Raw genomic sequence first — 20,069 nt, 5'->3', positions numbered from 1 at the left:
TGTTCTCATTAACATGGGATCTGATTCCCCTGTGTTCCCTTCATGCTCAAGACATTGTTGAGTCAAACTCAGCATTTTAGGGAATAGCTACTCGTGAGCAGTTATTTTAAGGGCACAGTATTTTACTGTTAGAAAGACAGTTTAAGTGAATGAAATAGACACTTAAAACAATTCTCAGAAGAAAAGAAGCAATGGCTGCTCAAACTTGCTGGGTAAATTTTAGATCTTAGGATCATAGAAATGTCGGGCTGGTAGGTGACCTTGAGCAGTCATCAAGTCCAGTCCCTTGCGCTGAGGCAGGACCAAGTAAACCTAGATCACCTCTGGCAGGGGTTTGTCCCACTTGTTCTTAAAATCTCCAATGATGGAGATTTCACAACCTCCGTTGGAAGCCTATTCCAGAATTAAACTATTCTTACAGTTAAAATGTTTTTCCTAATATCTAACCTACATCTCCCTTGCTGCTGATTAAGCCCATTACTTCTTGTCCTGTCTTCAGTGGACATGAGAACAATTGATTCCTGGCCTTTGCATAACAGCCCTTAACGTATTTGGAGACTATCAGGTCCCCCCGCAGTCTTCTTTTCTCAAGGCTAAACATGCCCAGTTTTGTTAAGCTTTGCTCATAGGCATAGACGCTGACCTAGTGTGCTGGGGGGTGCTCTTCCAGGCCCCGCACACATGCCACCCCTTCTCCAAACCCCACCCCATCCTGCCTCTTCCTGTCCCCACTCCACCTCTTCCCACCCCGCCCCTGCCCTGCCTCTTCCTGCCCCCTCCCCCCGAGCGCACCCCACCTTGCTCCTCCCCCTTCCCCACTGCATACCCAGTGCTTCCTGCACACCGTGGAACAGCTCATCCATGGCGGGTGGGAAGCGCTGTGGGGAGGAGGAGGTGCTGATGGGCGGCTGCCGGTGAGTGCTAAGCACCCACCATTTTTTTTACATTTCTCTGGTACCTGAAATCAAGGGGGCTACTCATGGGAAAACAGTTATGCATGTGCATGTTTGCAGGATTGAGGCCTATGAGACTCAATTGCTGCTTAGGGTAAGGCCATGTCTACACTCCAAACTTTGGTCAATACAAGTTATGGTAGCGTACAGCTACCAAAGCTTGTACATCGCTCATGCGCATGGATATTTGGCCGCTTGCATTAGTGCTGCTCATACTCACCAGGAGTGCTTGTGTTGTTGCAAAGTGAGATGCACCACGGGCAGATATTCCAGTGTGACACAAGCTGCCATCTGGTGCAATGCTCTTTGGGAACTTTTCATAATGTGTTGTGGAATAGAAATCACTTGCCAGGCACCTCTGAGAGCCAGCGATCAAGTTCCCAGCATGCAACTTTCTCCATCCCATAATACCACCCAAATCCCATAATTTTCATGCCCTTTTTTTTTTAAATTCCACAAACCCTTGCAGCATTTTTCGGTGTCCCATAGCTTGCACAGCCCCTTCTGCCCACAGGCCCAGGAGATCCAATATCTCTTGTCTACTCCAGGCAGGAGCGTGTCTAGTGCAAGGAGCCTGCATGTCGGTTGGGCAGTTGCACACTACAAAGGAGAGCTGCTAAGTGTGCTCACCAAGGTGGGCAATCAGGAAAAGGCATTTCAAAAACATGTGAGGTGTCTTAAAGGGGGAGAGGGATGGCCTCCATTCTCTGTGATCCCTGGGCAGTGGAGTTTAAAATAATGACCAGTGTTACAGGGAATGGGGCATTGTGGGACAGCTGCTGAAGGACTGACAGGGTCCACGTAGGTCATGCAGTATCTACACTCGCATTGCATTGACCTCAGTTGGTCAACCGTGGCTCCATGCGATTGGAGAGGCAGTTCTATTGCGTCACTGAGACATATTTGAGCTTAGACACATGAGCAAATAGGTCAACGCAAGGCGATTTACATCAGCTTAACTTTATAGTGTAGTCTGAGAGTGAAATACATTTAGCAGAGCTGTGGAAGCAGTATTGAAATTGCAGGAGACGCTGCAGGTTGGGATTGAGGTGCACTGACAGATATGACTATGGGAATCCAGGATTTCAATAGCATGGATGTTTCAGATCAAACAGATGTGAATTAATAGACAAGGCTTACAAATCTCATTAGCAGTCATAAGATTATATCATTACAGTGCTCTGTTTCAAAAAGGCATATTATGTATTTTGTGAAATTTTGATTGAACAGCTTTTCTTTTAACATGCATCGTATGTCAGTTCAATGTATTGCAACAGCACAATATGCCTAGGGCCATGTGTGCGCTTCCTCCTGGGTGTAAGGTTTATTATCCAGAAACTTAATAAAGTAAACTCAAACAAAAGTCTCCAAATATAGGTCATATTCAGAAGCCATTGGTGATCTTAACTGCAAGTTCCTGACCACAGATTTTATGCATGGTTCAAGAAAACATCCCTAAAGAGATACTGTAGCTAATGTTCTGCAGCTGCTCATATTCTCTGATCACCTCTTCTCTTTTCCTCCTATGTTTGGTTTTCATCTGCCCACAAATACCAATGAGTTCAAATTGTGAATGCCTGTCACTTGTTTAAACAAATGCCCTGGAAGAATACATCTGTCTCTTTGGCAACCTTTGTTCTTCTGGTGCTGTTACAGTTGCAAAACTGTGTGCACAGAGAGTTAATTTTTTACCTCTGATGGTATGCTAGGCCTTGTGATTTTTCTAAGAGCAAGAAAGGGAAAGTGATGAATGAGATACCAACTGGTGCCAAACATGGTGATCCATACTGGAGATGTGAGAGTAGCAATTTCCCCAGGAAATTCTTCTCAAATGAAAGCTAAAACAAGGGGGAAATAAAACAGATGTCATCTGTGAGCAAATGATTTTTAATAGCACTGTAGATAAAAGTTAGAGTATATATATCTATATGTTGCAAAAAAAAAATGTGGGCCAAATTTTGGCCTTTTGAGTTCAAATAACAAATCAGGTATTGTTATCTGAGTGGGAATAACAAAGCACCTTCTGGTAAGACACATTTGGAACTATATAAATAAAGAATACAATTAATATTCTGAAATTCTCACTCATTTTTCACTCCTGTTGAAGTCTATGGGAATTTGACCCAAGTTAAAAACTGAGATCCAGATCAGGCCCTGTTGATCTGAGCGCAGAGGAGGTCTCCAAGGTGGATTCCCTCCCCCCACCCATTGCATGGAGGAAGTGGGAGGATCAGTTACCTCTTCCATGTGTCACTATCTATCAACAGGGAGAGATGTGCGGGCTGAGATGGCAAGAGTGAGATGGAGATTACTGTATGACTGTCTTAGCTAAAGCTTTCATAAGAAAAAGCAAATTGGCACTGATGATTATAAAAATCTAAAATAACGCTTCCCAATAAACTGAGCGAAAAACCCTTAATGGAGTTAATATACTTTTATACTACCACCTAGTGGCCACATTTTGTTTTCAATAATAAGAGGTCCTAGATATTTCTTACAAACCCAATGCACGGGACAACAGAGCCACATTCAGCCAAATGCAGCAAGCTACTGTAACTCATTTGGTAGCTTTGGAGCCAAATTCAACGATGACATAAATGGTGGTAGAAATAGGTAGTAAGATGGGTGTCGGGGTAAAGTACTGTAACTTGTACGGATTTGGGATTCAGCGGCTGTGCAAAACGTGTGGAACTGATATGCCAAGGGAGGAGAAAACTAACAGGAAGGTGTATGAGGGTGCTGCACAAATACACCTAATTCAGAGTCTAGCTGTTAGCTTCAAGGCTCTTCTCATGCACAACTATTTTATATTAGACATGCTTATGTGCTATACGGTTACTTTAGAAGAAGATGTTAAATAAATGCAGAACATAATCTCAGCCCTACACCCTGGTACCAGACACTTCTCTTCAAGGCAGTGATCTTATCAATTCTTTACCTTCACCCACCACTAGGCCTGTCACATGAGCATCAGCTCCAATCACACCTTGGTACTCGTGGTGCACTGGTGCTACTTTTGGGGCAGCAAATGTTGCGACTGGGCTCTGCATGATGCCAGCTGCTGTCATCTCTGCTCTTTGGAGCAACTCTTCTAGGATCCCCCAGCTTGCTTGCTTCCTTCTTTCTCCCCATGACTATCCCCAATGATGCCTCACAGTTTTTCTTGCCTGTTGCTGTCTCTAAGGTGCAGAATGCACAATTATGCATGGGAGAAGGTCTGTTGAAGTGCTGCACCTTTCTACCAGGCTATTTCTGCTCAGTTCCTCCAGCCTCCTCTACCAGGCTATTTCTGCTCAGTTCCTCCAGGATCCCCGTGCTGAAGCAGCACAGGGATCCTGGAGGAACTGAGCAGAAATAGCCTGGTAGAAAGGTGCAGCACTTCAACAGACCTGCTCCCATGCATAATTGTCCCAGGTCTCTCTGCCACAGTAGCATACAGAGTGCTGCTAACCCCAGATCTCTTATTATCACTCTATTTACTATTGTTGCAAAGAGGCAGTGTACTGCTGAACCACAGAGCTGAGGATGGAGTGCACTCCCTGGGGCCAGTTCTTTGCTGCACCCTGGTACTTTGGTGGAGCAGGTGAAAACATCCCCTGGGTAACACTCCCCATGTGGGTGTTCCCCAGCCAGCAGTGAGCTGCTGCAATGGCCATATACTTTCCTCTGCATCCCCAGTCCCTGGTGCAGGGAGATACCAGATGCAGCAAATGGAGGAAATACTGGTGACTGGAGCACATTGCATTCTTACTCTCCAGGGCTGATGGATAACTCCTAAAGGGACTTTTTTTTTTTTTTAAACCAGAGCTTAAATGAGAACAGTCCTGCTGCTTCTCTGGCTTATGCCAGAGCCCACCAGGGCCCTCAACAGTTTGAGAATATGAGAAACACAAAGGTAGATTAAAGCCACCTTTGCCTGATCCCCAATTCATGCTCCAAACACAGGAATGGAGCAACGGAAACCCAAGCCCAGTGTGTTATTTTTGCCAATTCCAACTGGCAGCCTGTCTTTCAGCAATATGTTGAACCTTGCTAAATGCTGCCATTTGTTGTTTTTTTTGAAGCATCACAAGTGCTGCAAGATCCATTAGCCTGCCCACAGGGATGAAAATGTTGGAGTTTCCTTTGAACACACATTAGGATCTGCAGTTGACTCACAATCCACCATTTGGGCATGGGTAGACTTCTAGGGAGACTTGGAAAGGGAGTGGTAGAAGGCAATGTGTCAATATGTGACAGGCTTGATGGTGGAGGACCTGTAGTTCTCATGCAGTTAGCCAGCCTGCTGCCAATTGTACAAGCTCAGTCAAGTGGCTCCTTGAACTGACAAATCTGGAGGGGTTTAAAAACACAAGACACAACACTGGGTTTTGCAAAACCCCAGCGATACCAGACCAGGAACAGAAAAATGGGTACAGTCCCGGTTTTCAGCAATAACCAGACACTAGGGTGACCAGACAGCAAATGTGAAAAACCAGGACAGGGGATGGGAGATAATAGGAGCCTATATAAGAAAAAGACGCAAAAATCGGGACTGCCCCTATAAAATTGGGACAGCTGGTGACCTTACCAGATACAGAAGCCCCACTGTACTCAACATTGGTGGTTATGCATTAAACTTCACCAAGCCCTGTGATGAAGTCATGGGAAAATCTCCTTACTCCACAACTCAGTGCGAGAGTGCTGCATGTGGTGCCAGTGTGTGAAAACATCATAATGCTGCACAATGATGTCATGTCATGTCATGATATCATGATGCCCCAGCTCAAGGAGATGAGATTTCATGGACGCCAAAAATCCATCCCTCTGGGGGACATGGGGATGTAGTCACCCAAGGGTGGCATCTAACTGGCATGAAATGGGGCTAACTACGCGCCCCGGCTTTCACAGAAGAGCCAGGTCTCCTGTGGACTACAACTCCCAGCAGGTACGGCTGCATGCTATGGTACTACACATCCCAGCCTGCCCCACGGGAGCGCCGGCCACCAGGCTGCGCGCGTTGTCTTCTGGGAGTTGTAGTCGACATTGGCCGTGCGGCGGTTAAGGGCGGTTGCAAGGAGGCTTCTCTGGGCGGCTGCGCAGCCTCTCGGGGAGGGCGGGAGCGGTAGCGGCGCGGCGGCGCCTGCGCAGTGAGGACGCGGAGATCTCTCGCGAGGAAGGACGCCATTATCGCAGCCGCTCGACAAACACCACGAGAATTCGCCACCACACACGGTAACCGCGGCTTCCCGCGGCCGGATGGCTCGGGCCAGCCTCTCTGGGGCCCGAGGGCCGGGGCCCAGCACGGCTTCCCCGCTCCTCACAGCGTCGGCCAGGCAACCGGGCCGCGAGCGAGAGGCTCAGGGAGGGGCCGAGCCGGGGGGGGGCTCTGCCCCCGCCCCTACGGTCTGCGGGTGCTGGCGAGTCTCCGCCCCTCCCCCATGGGCCTGCTGACCCCGGCACTGTGGTGGGGTCTCCCCGGGGGGCTGCTCCCCCCACGACCGGGGCTCTGGCAGGGGGGGGTGTCTCCGCTTTGACTCCCCCTCCCCCGGCACTAGGCCCCTCGCCGTACTGTGGGGGAGGGGCAGTTCTCTGCCTACCCCAGTGCTGTCCCCCCGTAGTCCTACTGGGAGGGGTGGGGCTCAGCCCCCCCCATGCCCATTGGGTTGCAAGGCTAGCATTGAGGAGCGGGGAGTACCCTACATTTCTCCTTCCCCCATGAGTAGCACTATAATGGGGGAGCTATTCCCACCCACGGTTTTGTGATGCTCTTCCTGAGAGGGCTGGTGTGAGGCAGATGTAATTCCACCCCCACCCTCCCAATGTAGCACATACACTGCATTGCGAGGGAGTTTTTAGAAGGGATGCCTATTTCTCCAGGTGCACATTCTACCCCCATAATGGATTGTGAATAAAACTAGAGGGGGTGTTTACTCCCTTTTCCCACCCCATGTGTCACTTGTGGAATTCTGTAATGGAAAGGAGTTTGGGCTTGCACATACAAACACTCGATTGCAAAAATTATGTAGCTGGGCATGTTCTTCATGCAGTTGGAAGTGGTGGATGACCTTCCCCTTCCCTTCCTTTCCCATGTGAGTTGATATTTTCTGAATCAGTCTGCACTTAGCCATCAGACATTTTCTTCCTCTTGTCTTTGGAATATTAAGATGTTTTTAAAGTTTTTTTTTCTCCTTATATGGTGAAAAGTACTAAACTTACAACCAAATATAGTCAATTCTGCTAGGGGGCTATATAGTTTGTATACCCGTTTATTTTTAGTATTCCCAAGATAAGAGTTTTGTTTTATTTTTTAACAGAAGCACAAATTTAAAGGGGTATTATGAACTTAAAAAAATCTCATTTTCTGGAAATTGTTTGCCTACTGTTTTCACTGATAACACTTCATATTAATGTAAGGGAAAGTTTAGAGCATTTTTTTTGTTTTTGCTACTTCTCCAGTTAGTTTACTTTATGTCTAACCTTCCTTTCTGTATAGTTAGTTTCAGTTTAATTATAGTTTCTCCTCTTTTGTAGGTCTTTCACACAACATACACAGAGAGAAAAACACTTAAAATGTGGCTGTAAAACCATCAAAATATGCAGGGACAGGAGTGGTACTTGAAACTTTATCTTTTGAACACTAGAACTTAAGTTGTGTCCCTTTAATATTTTCTCTGAATAAAACAACCAATAAATTAACTTATTTAAATACATGTTAAATGAATGTTGTATAAAATCTAACAACTAAAAATTCGAATTGATTCTGAAACACTGTAATAAACTTCAGTAAGTAATGTAAACTGTATTTTAGCCTAATAACTCAGTTTGCAATAAGACATTGGAAGATGACAGGTAGCAGAACTTGATAAATTGTTAGGGCAGTTAAAGATTGAATCCAGTTTTCATAGATGTGAACATCCTGCCTGTTTCAGAAAGTGTTGAGCACATTTTGTGGATGTGGCTTGGTCCCAAAATCTAATTTATGGTAACGTACAGATTTTAAAATCTTTATGATCCTGTCAAGTTTAATTCATCAGGTGGCTGCAATACAGGCCTAAAATTGTAAGGCTCTTTAAAATACTATTAATGTTTAATGCCTAATAGTATCGCACTGATCCAATGGACATTAATTCTGGTGTCTGATGTTATGTTTGATGTTAAGGATTCAGCCGGTGCATGTTCTGCTAAATAATTTTTTTGAAATAGTCCATTGCTTATGTTTAAGGCCACGTTTATGTCAGGGAAGTCACGAATCGGAATCCGAGACCTCGGTGACATTCTCTGCTTCAGGCCCAGGGGCTGTGGGACTCGAGCTGGTAGCCAGTGGGGCCCTGGCAGGGTTCCAGCGACAGGTGATAGGGGGCCCCCTGCAAGGTTCCAGCAACAGGTGACAGACTCCTAAGGGGGCCCTCCTCAGGGCTCCAGGGATGGGCGACAGCCTTGTGCGACGCGAAGGGCTGTGCCTTGGGCGAGTGGCTGGGCATGTCCCGTTTTCTCTTTGGGAAATATGGTCACCCTGCAGATCCCAGACACCATGGGTGGAGGGGTGCGTCCCCTCTTCCCAGCTTCTAGCTGCCCTGGGCAGAAGGGGAACCCCATAGCTCCCAGCCACCACGGTGGCAGGGGAAATCATGGAGCCACAGTAGCAAAAGTCACAGACAGGTCACAGCTTCCGTGGATTTTTGGTTATTGCCCATGACTTTTACTAAAATTAACCATGACAAAATCTGAGCCTTACTTATGTTCCCTGGACAAAAATCAGACTTTTCTGTGGTGCACAAGATATGTTTTATACTGTTTTCCATTGATTAGCTAAGGAAAGGTTAAATATATGATATATCTTCATACCATAAAAGAGTATTCAAGTTTGTCCTGATTAAGATCCTGATTTTACAATGAGGGCAGTGCAGGTTCAACCCACATTAACCAAATTTGCAATGACTTACATAGGCATATTGTAGGTTCTCTTTACCCCTTATTTTCATAGGAAAAAAATGAGATGAATTCACAGACCATGTACATTCTCATCTTTTTATCAGAACTTCCATGCTCTTAATATTTTTTAATGAGGCATTGCTTGAGTTGGAATTTCTGACGTTCTTGTAAGAAATGTATACATAAGGATACTTCTCACAATAAAGTCAGCCATTTGTTTTTAATTAGAAGAGATGGGAACTTGTCTGCATACATAGAAGCACATACAAAAATAACACTATTCTAAAAGTCTGCAGAATATTTTTTGTGCAATGAATCTAACAGGCCAACCAATGCAGTCATTGAAGCAGGAATATATGCAAACCTACCAGCCACACATTTTTGTTGTTGAATGCAGTTATGCTATGCATACTAAACTCATTTCCAATAAAATCTTTTCTTCATGGGTGTAATTTTTCTTGGCCTGGGATTTGGTACTTAGTTGCGGTTTTTAATTATTGAAATTACTTATTTTTTATTTATATTTTAGTTTTAAAAAAAATCCATATTTTCATATTCTTAATTTGTGTGAAAAAGGAAATAAACAATTTATTTGAAATCAAGTGCAGGGCCTGTCTCATCATAGTTTAAGATTTTGTTAAGCTACGTCTAAATCCTTAATTTGCTCTGTTGTTGTGTTGCAGAACATATATTAAGGCGCTAGTCAGAATGCGCAATAATTTAAAATTTCCTTATTTTAAGTACATTTGTATTCTGACCTATAAATGAGACTGTTTCGACAAATAAAATAATCCACTGGACAGAGCCCTCTAATACCTTTCTGCAAAACAGTCATTTAAGGATCTGTTGGAATTTTGAACTTAATTTACTTTTGTTCTCTTACTGTAAATTAGAGCTTAATTATTTTACAATTAAAAATCAAATACTTCTTTATGTTCCGGGTGGGGATTTGTAGAAATAATAAAAATTAGGACTGGATCTATTGCATAAACTCACTCATTGCATTTGTCTTCTAAAGATCAGTGAGTAACTTTTGAAAGTACATAAACTTTCATAGGTTTAAAGGCTGTAGCTATCATGTTTTCTGGGAAGACTTACAAAGTGGTATAAGCAAACCAGGATTGTGCTAGGAACATGAAGTAAAATTCAAAGGAAGAACTTTGAGAGTCAGTGTTCTCCTTATGATTATAGATTGTTCTTCAATTTAATTATTTTGAATTATGTATACTCAGCAAGAATTTGAACAATATTAGTATTCTCCCTGTATCTAAAAGCTCAGTGTGATAGTTACATCAGTTTCCTAAAACTTGATGCCCTGAATAAACAATTAAACTACTTCCTTTTTGTAGAAATCTAGTGTGGGAAGTAAACATCTTAAAACAGTTCTTTTTGGGAATAAGGAAGGGCCTCAATAAATGGAATTAACCAACTGACTTGTTTTACAGTACATTATACAGGTTCACTACCATACTTTTTCTAAATTAGCTTGATTGGAAGCTTGTATTAGAATGTTTACTTTTTCTAAAATGCTAGGTCAGAAGACTGCTTTAATATAGAAATTTAATAATACGTGCTAGAAAGAGAACATAAAGTAACATTGCTCTTTCTCGTTGTGAAGCATTCTGATTGAGACGAATTGCATAAGAATAAAACGTATTACACACATATTTCCCTCACCTCTCAGCTAGATGCAAGTGTATCCAAATCTGAAGTCTCTACAGATTTGTAAAAAATAAATAAAAAAAAAGTCATTTTTATTAAAGGCTAATTTCCTGAGAAAAATAAGGCAACTTGAGTCAGTATTTATTACTAATTGCATGCTTTTTGCCTGATATGAACAACATTTCTCCAGGCAGAAACCTCCATGACACCATAACAAAGCAGCTTTACTAGACAGAGAAAGGAAAACTTAGCATGCAAGCTGAAACTTTGCAGTACTGTGTCTGGCAGTGAAAAGCCTGAATTAAGTGTTGCATCTTACAAAGCTTCCTGAATTAAGCCAGATCCATGTATACGTCTTATTCCTTGATGGTGGCTAAGGTCTTTCACTGAAAACACTGCCTGCTGCTCCCTTCAGCCTTACCCTTATAAAACAGCTGGACAAATATAGTTGGTCTAGTGGGTCAGAGGGATGCTGACCATTGAAGCAGCTGTGCCGTAGGCTCTATACATAGGACTTTGTGAGTTATCACTTCTAATTTTACCAGGAAGGTAACTGAAACTTACTGCAGAATTCATCTTGCTGCAGCTGTTTTCTTCGCTAACTAAAGTTTCCCAATGGTCTTCATAGTTAGCTCAGGAAGGTATTGTTATAGTTCTCCATCCTAGAATAAACACAGGCATGTATATAACCTTGGTGATGCAGGAAAAGGCTTAAGCTTTTGATCAGCCAAAGATTAACAAAGGCGTTTCTGGCCACTGTTGTAAGCTGGCAGTGAAAGAAGAGCTGAATTTAGTAGACCTAAACAGAGATGGAAAGGTAGAGAATAGAACTTTCTTTGAATGGTTTTCCTTACCTGCTTTAAAGTTTTCACAAGTGATCTTGAGTAGAACTGATCATTTTGTCAAAAATATTTTTGCGGAATGATTCATTTTTTGATATTTTTTGTTTGATGAAAAACTGAATTTTTTTTTTGAGGGGAGTTCTTTTGTTGGGGGAACCCCCCCCACAAAAATGTCATGGGCAATTTTGATAAACCTTTTCCCCACTAAACTTCCTATAAAACATTAGAAGTACCTTTTTTTAACCAGAACTTAAAACTACTGAACTATTGAAACAACATATACTGTTTTGTAACAGATTCTAATAACATTTTCCAGGTACTAATAAGCAATATTTATTGATCTGTGAACCAAGGTAGAATTTTCTCCTGCAACATTTTTAACTTATTTGGTGTTAGCTTTAGATTTCTAAGGCAAAGTGGTGAGAGCCTTTATGGAGACATACCTATGTCATAGACGTGGAAGGGACCCCAAAAGGTCGTCAAGTCCAGCCCCCTGCCTTCACTAGCAGGACCAAGTACTGATTTTGCCCCAGATCCCTAAGTGGCCCCCTCAAGGATTGAGCTCACAACCCTGGGTTTAGCAGACCAATGCTCAAACCACTGAGCTATCCCTCCCCCCTTTGGTCTAAATCATTCTCTCAGAATCTTATCCATCTACCCCAGTGGTGGGCAACCCGTGTACTGCATGTGGCCTGTCAGAGTAATCCACTGGTGAGCGGTGAGACAATTTGTTTATATTGACTGTCTGCAGGCACAGCTGCCCGCAGCTCCCAGTGGCCGAGGTTCGCCATTCCTGGCCAATGGGAGTTGCCGGAAGCGGCAGCCAGCACGTCCCTGCGGCCTGCACCGCTTACAGCTGCTCCCACTGGCCAGGAACGGCAAACCGTGGCCACTGGGAGCTGTGGGGGCAGACTGTGCAGCCTTTTGCATTGAGTCAAACCCTGACCTGAACCCTCTCCCCCCAGGATATAGTTGAGGAGCTCTGCAAGGAAGAATCCATCTTTAGAGTCCTTTCTTGTGGGTTTTCCATAAAAGAGGGTGGTTAAACTTTTATAATTAGGTAACTGCATTCATTTGAACCAGACAGAAATACTGTTTGTTTAGTTTAATATTGGACTCAACTTGTCACTGTGTTTATTAAGCTGTATATTGTAAATGCTAAAATATAGAGATTTCGTGTCAAAATCCTTACTTTGTTGTACTGAAACGTATGTAGTGGAAATCTGAAATTACATCTGAAGATAATGAAGAATGTGGCAGTTTCTCTAAAACCTCTTCATAGACACTAGTACAAATGCATTCCAATCTAGTACAAAATAAAATATTAAATAGGGATGCTTTGTTCAAAATATCAAAAACAAGGAAAGGCAACAAACAGATGTCATACAACCTATACACCACCTTAGGTATTTTATATTATTTGTTTAGCAATAGGAACAAAGCATACAGGTACAGGAACAATGAGATTGTGAGAAACCTAGTTGCAACTAAACTACCCCTGCTGAGAAGGGTGCTGTCCCTAGATCCTGCTTGCAAATACCTATCTTTCATATACAGAAAACTCTCTCTCCTGCTGGAAGCAAGATTGAACTTTCTCTTTTCCCACACCATTTTGACAGTTGTGGGTTCATGCTGTCTTGGCTATACTGTGGGAGAGGTCTTTACTACTTTTCTTTCTTCCTAGCTGTCTTTAGCGGTAGTGAAACTCATCGGCCTTGTTAATTTCACTCCGCTATCACAGTACTTAGGAAAGCTGTGAGGTGCTGCAAGAAATGGTATTGGTTATTCAGTAGGGGGCAGTCTTCATTCTGAATTTATACCAAGCCCATGGCCCAGCAAGATGTTATGAACAAAAAGGTTTTTTTTGTTATTGGCTTTGCAGTGAGATACAAAATAAAATTTGTAATCAAAGGAGTAAGAGAGTTAGCCTGGGTGTTCTGGCCAAGTTACCTCTGAGAACTGTTTCCCCACCTAATTCATTCTGCAAGTTTAATAATCTTGCCAGAGCTCTTACAATACTTTTCATCCATAGTGCTCAAAGTATCATCCCCATTTTACAGATGGGGAAACTGAGGCACATATAGGGGAAGTGACTTGTGTAATGCCACTTAGCAGTCCAGTGGCAGAGCCAGGACTAGAACCCAGATCTGGACTTGGACTCAGGCATTCTCCTGAGAACCCAGGTCTCCTCTACCTGCTAGGCAACTCTGCTTTCCGCTTTTCTATTAGTTACATCTGATACTCTTCCTGTGTAGAATTGCTGAACAGCTGTTACATTCCACTCTGCTTATGGCTGGCTTTCATTGGTGGGTAAATGATCCCTTAGCATTCCTTAACGATCTTAGATAGCCGTTGTGTTTTGAAGCTTAATATTTGTAAAGTGCTTTGAGATCCACCGAGGGTCACCAGAAGTACAAAATATTTTTAAAATAATTTAAATATTTAAACTCACCACTGCCTTTGTTGTATATTTTTTTTACACACATTGTGTCAATTAAACTAGTTTAAACAAAGTTTCACTAGGTATATCTTCTCATTCACCTAAAATGGTATTGTGGACAGTCAAGTCCTCTGTGCCATATGTTCTGGTTTACAACAATAAGGCATAATAACAATGCAGAATTTGGGCTTTACTATATTAATGTTCTATCATTTTCTGTCTTGTTACCGCTTATTACCTCAGTAAAAAAAAAAAAAAAATTTTTTTTTTTTTTAAATTGTACAATTGAATCATCATTTTGTTGGGAATGTATGAGACCAGACCTTTCATGAAAGCAGTCCAAAATAGTATTTGAATTTATATCATGTATTCATAGTAAGAAGTGAGACAATATCTCTTTTGATTCCCTTCTGCCCTGAGACATCTTATGACACTGAGTTTCAACTGTGTTGTATGTGTTATACTGAGGATATTCCTTCCCTGAACACAAACCTCAATGATTTTCATTGAGTTGAATGAAAACATGTTACTAAGTGGAAATTTTTTACCTCCCATGCAATCTGCACTTCTCTGCATTCATCAAAAATGGGTTTAAAAATATCCATGAACATAAACTTCAAAGATATGCTTCAGATTGGTATAGATACATATGCTCATGAGCTAGTCTAGACAGCTTGACATGAGTGCCAACCTCAGGGCAGACTGTCAGGGGACAGGGCACAAATCCCCAACTGGTTGTAAGTTTCTATAATTAGATTTCACCAACCAAGTAATAAGTGTGAACTCCTAACGCACTGTAACAGCCTTAATGTGGAGTCACAGTCTCCTTGGGCACTCTGGTTTATCTTGCCACCCTTGCGTGCCTGTTTTTGTGATAGATGGTCCCTTACACCAAAAATCACAACAGTTACTTCCAGTCCCAAAGGACCAATCACTTACCCAGGTCAGTTGTTTTTAGTTTGAGATCTGAGGTACAATATTTGTAGCCAATCCTATAATACTAACTAAAGATGTATTAACTATGGCCTTGTCTACACTGGCAAGTTTCTGGACAGTAAAGCAGCTTTCTGAGGTGTAACTCCCGAGGTGTACACACTGCCAAGCTACTTAGTGCGCAGAAATTGTGCAGTTGCAGCACTGTAAAAAAACCACCCTGACAAGAGGCGTACAGCACCACGGTGCCAGTGTAGACACCCTGGTCAATTACAGCGCTGCGACTGGCCTCTGGGTGGTGTCCCACAATGGCTGTTCTTGCCTCTCTGGTCATCGGTTTGAGTTCTACTGCCCTGCCCTCAGGTTGACCAACTGTGAGCCCCTCCCCTTAAATTCCTTGGAAATTTTGAAAGTCCCCTTCCTGTTTGCTTGGTGACACGTGCAGTGGTCTCAGCGCATCTTTCCAGGTGATCATGCCTGCTCCACGGACCAGGCGATCCCCCTCTTGGAGCAATGCCGAGCTGCTGGACCTCATCAGCATTTGGGGAGAGGAGGCTGTCCAGTTCCAGCTGTGCTCCAGCCATAGGAATTATGATACCTACGGACAGATTTTATGATGCATGACAGAAAGGGGCCATGACTGGGACACTCTGGAGTGCAGGGTCTAAGTGAAGGAGCTGCGGAATGCCTGCCACAAGGCGCGGAAGGCAAACCGCTGCTCTGGTGTTGCGCCCATGAGCTGCCGATTCTACAAAGAGCTGGACGCAATACTCAGTGGCGACCCCACCTTCATTGCAAAGGCCACTGTGGATACTTCGGTAGCTTGCATGCCAGTCGAGAGTGGACCAAGCCAGGAGGAGGAAATCTTGGACGAAGAGTGGGAGGGGGACCCAGAGGCAGAGGACGACTCGGAGGTCAGGGATGCATGCAGCCAGGAGCTCTTATCTACCCCGGAGGAGGCTAGCCAGTCACAGCTGTCGGAGTTTGGCGAAGCGCAAACAGGAGAGGAGGCCCCTGGTAAGAGGCTTTGATTTTGGGAATCGCTGAAGCGAGTTGTTGGGGGCAGGAGGGTTGCAGAAAGCAGCCTTGTGTCTGTATGATGCGCGTACCCCCACATGCCTAGTCTGAGCGGTGGAACAGGGTGTTGATTGACTCCCTCACTTCACGGGAATCTGCCTCAGAGATCTCCAGGAAACTCTCATGGAGATACTGGGCAATCTGCTGCCGCAAGTTCTTTGGCAGAGCTGCTTTGTTTCTTACCCCCATTAAGGGTAACTTTCCCGTGCCACTCTGCCATCACAGGTTGGCATTACAGCACACAGGCGAGCTGCATAAGGGCCAGGGTGGAAGCCACAGTCTTGGAGAAGACTCTCCCTTGATTCCCTGCTCACCCTCAGCAGCGAGATATCTTCCATAATGAACACAGCCTGTGGAAAATGTGGGGACGGTAATGATTATAAGGCCCCCCCACAGTGCTGGTTCCCCCAAGAGCCAGGTGTCCAGTGTACAGTACGGTCCAGGGACCCTGATTTCCCTTGCCCCTGTGGTTACTCACCATTTTGGGGGTCTTGTGGCTCATGTGTGCTTGCCTGGGGTCAGCCAGTTAGTGACAGGTATGTGAATAGTGGCTGTTTTTTAACTCACTGAATGAGTGTTCTGTGTGTTGCAAACAATACTGCTTCTGTAAAATGTTGCATTTTGGCTTCACAGATATGATCTTGGGAACCCAGCCTCCCTACTTGGTATCGCCGGCTGAACGGCTGCGTAGAATTAGAAAGCGGCCACAAAGAACTAAAGAGGACTTTCTGCATGGTGTCATGATGCACTCCATGGCCGAAAAACAAGAATTGAAAGAGTGGCAGGACAGCGAGAAGAGGGACCGAAAGGAGAACGCGGCATGCCAGAACGAAGCCAGGGAGCATCTCTTAAACGTTATGGAGCGCCAAGCAGACACGCTCCAGGTGCTACTAGCACTGTAAACTGAACAGCTCCGATCCCACCCTCCCCTGCAGCCGCTGTTGCAAAACTCTTTCCCATGCGCCCCGCAGACGCCCCCAACTCACTCTTATCAACCTCCTGGCTCCAGTCTGTACCCGCTGCATTCCACTCCTGCCCCATCACAATCCAGCCCTGCAGACTCCCAGTACCCACTGAATTAAACACCCATCCCTCTGCAGTTTAGCCCTGCTGAAGTACAGTACCCGCTGCACTGTTTATCTTTCTCCTCTGTTTTTTTTTTTTTTTTTTAAATAAAAGAATTTTTTTGGTTTGAAAGCAATGTGTATTCCATTAATTGAAAGAAAAAAGCTCTGCAAAGTAACAGGCAATTTTCTTAAACCTTCATAGTGCATCGTCTGCACCGATCACAATCGACTCCTAGCATTACAAGCACTGCACTCCCAAGCATAGGAACAGATATTAGTGGCTTTCAGCTTCAAATTGCTGCTTCAAGGCATCCCTGATCCTTATGGCCCCGCGCTGTGCCCCTCTAATAGCCCTGGTCTCTGGCTGTTCAAATTCAGCCTCCAGGCGCTGAGCCTCAGTAGTCCAGCCCTGAGTGAAGCTTCACCCTTCCCTTCACAAATATTATGGAGCATATAGCATGCAGCTATAAGCATAGGAATATTGTCATCGGCCAGGTCCAGCCTCCCAGATAGGCAATGCCAGCGGGCCTTCAGTACTTGCTCAACCTGTTGTTCAACCGCTCCTTGCTGCTGTCAAGGTTCCCCATGTATGGCTTCATAAGCCACGGCATTAAGGGGTAGGCAGGGTCTCCCAGGATCACAATGGCCATTTCGACTTCCCCTATGGTGATCTAGTCCGGGAAGAAAGTCCCTGCTTGCAGCTTCCTGAACAGGCCAGTGTTCCAAAAGATGCCTGCGTCATGCACCTTTCCGGACCAACCTGCGTTAATGTCCGTGAAACGCCCACGGTGATCCACAAGCGCCTGGAGAACCATTAAGAAATACCCCTTCTGATTAATGTGCTAGGTGGTCTGGTGCCAGAATTGGAATATGCGTGCCATCTATTGCCCCTCCGCAGTTAGGGAAGCCCATTTGTGCAAAGCCATCCATAATGTCACACACATTGCCAAGAGTCACGGTCTTTCAGCGCAGGATGTGATTAATGGCCCTGCACACTTCCGTCAACCTGTTTCCAACGGTCGACTTTCCCACTCCGAACTGGTTAGCGACCGATCGGTAGCAGTCTGGAGTAGCCAGTTTCCACAGTGCAATCACCACATGCTTCTCCAACGACAGGGCAGCTCTCATTCTCGTGTCCTTGCGCCACAGGGCTGGGGCGAGCTCACCACACAGTCCCATGAATGTGACTTTCCTCCTCCGAAAGTTCTGCAGCCCCTGCTCATCATCACAGACATGCATGACGATGTGATCTCACCACTCAGTGTTTGTTTCCCGAGCCCAAAAGCGGCATTCCACTGTGGTCAGCACCTCCGTGAATGCCACAAGCAATCTTGTGTCGTGGCTAGTACGCGTGGCGAGATCAATATCAAACTCCTCTTGCCTTTGTAGTTCAAGGAATAACTCCACTGCTACTCGTGACGTGTTAGTGAGAGTGAGCAGCATATTGGTCAACAGTGCGGGATCCATTCCTGCAGACCGAAAAGGCAGAGTGTGCAGTACACAAACCGTTGAAAGATGGCGCCAAATGCAGACAGAAGCACAGGGATTGCTGGGATGCGAAGCAATGCATCACGGGGCATTGGGACAGGACCCAGCATGCCCTGCGGTGCCCTCTGCCTTCCCACAACTCTTAGCGGCAGAACGGAGATGCTCTATGAGATAGCTGCCCAGAGTGCACCGCTCTAAATACCTCTGCAAGTGCCGCAAGTGTGAACACGCTATTGCACAAGCAGCTGATAGTGTGAACACACAACAGCAGTTTCCCTTCAGTGCTCTCTGAGTGGTGCTGTAACTGCCAGTGCTGTAACTCTGCCAGTGTAGACATACCCTAAGAAAAAGAAGCCAGTTATTTACAAGGTTAAAGCAGGTAAACATACATGCACAAATGAGAGACAGTTTTAGGCTCCAAAATGTAATAGTTGCTGATGTAATACGCAAGCTCCGTATGTCCTTTAGAACTAATCCAAGCCAAGCAGCTTGGGGGTCCTTTTATGCTTAGAAATTTTGCCCTCTCTGAATTCCAAGCAGCATAGTGATAACAATTCCTCTTTGACAAGGATCTTTATACCCTTCCCTCAGAATTCAGGCTACGATGGGACTAAGGCTTGGGGGGAAGCAATCAACAAAGTCTTTTGTCTACTAATGTCCCACAATGGCTTGTCTGATATCTATAGGCCTTCTATTGTTGGGGAGAAGATGACACCTCTTGTGGTTAGTTAGCATTTCATGCTTGGTAATGCTTCTCCACTGGCTGTGGGGATTTTCAGTCTTAGGGCATGGCTACACTCGAAACTCCAAAGCGCTGCCGTGGTAGCGCTCCCGCGGCAGCACTTTGAAGTGCGAGTGTGGTCGCAGCGCCAGCGCTGGGAGAGAGCTCTCCCAGCGCTGCAGGTACTCCACCTCCCACAAGAGTTTCTGCAGATTGTGGAGCTTTTATGGGTTTAAAACTGAATCCATTTTTTTTAAGTTCTGACTTCTTACCAGAGGAGGACCAAATTTCCAAGATCCTTTGCTGTTAAGGCATCTATTTCATTTTTCCTGCTGTCATCCTCAATTTTTGGGATTTGCACTGTAGCCCATCAGCACAGTGTCTGAGCACCACATTATCAAAGTGATATTTTTAGGTTACCTACTTGTCTTACCTTCACTTTCATGCCAATCGACACGTACTTTCGGAGACCAGATTTCTGTGCTTTGGCTGCAGTAATATGTTTCTGTAACCTGCATTCCTGTCTTTTGATTCTTTTCAACACAGAGGTTGAAAGAATTCTCAATGTCAGCGTACAATAGTAGCTCATTCTTAAAGGATAAACAGACCAACACCTGTGCATGAAGCTGTAATGACTCCAAGTTTATCCTCCTGCCCCACTCACAGTTGCCAGAAAGACAATAGTGAAGCATTAAATATAGTGATTTTTTTAGTGAACAAAGTCCAGTATTGTGATGATGCCTGGCTTTTTGCCTATAGGATCTTTCAGGGGCATCTCATTACAAACATACATTTTGTTTTCTTCTGTATAGGGAAACTGAAAAGTATCATCTTTGAAATTCCTTAGCACTTTATAAACTTTCATATGTAAGCCCCCTAGTCCTTGGTCAGTTGTGCAATATCGTTAGGTATGGCCTAACAGGGCCAAAAGCATTTACTGTACATTACAGTTTGGAAACTAAGAACTTCCTA

The 20,069-nt window shown here is 44.5% G+C and overlaps 1 protein-coding gene across 2 annotated transcripts in view; it reads left to right on the top strand.

Annotated features, from left to right (window-relative positions):
- Positions 1 to 6,090: 6,090 nt before the first annotated feature.
- The window catches only part of BANP (BTG3 associated nuclear protein), a 261,210-nt gene continuing 247,231 nt past the window's right edge, over positions 6,091 to 20,069 (top strand). For both annotated transcript variants that reach the window (XM_065416358.1, XM_065416359.1), the window contains exon 1: positions 6,091 to 6,167. The gene's annotated coding sequence lies outside the window, so the exon portion shown is untranslated. The remainder of the gene's footprint in view (positions 6,168 to 20,069) is intronic.

The sequence above is a fragment of the Emys orbicularis genome, chromosome 14 (assembly GCF_028017835.1).
Source record: "Emys orbicularis isolate rEmyOrb1 chromosome 14, rEmyOrb1.hap1, whole genome shotgun sequence".
NCBI lineage: Eukaryota > Metazoa > Chordata > Testudines > Emydidae > Emys > Emys orbicularis.
The sequence above is the reverse complement of the archived record's forward strand: the minus strand, read 5'-3'. Positions and strand labels throughout refer to the sequence as shown.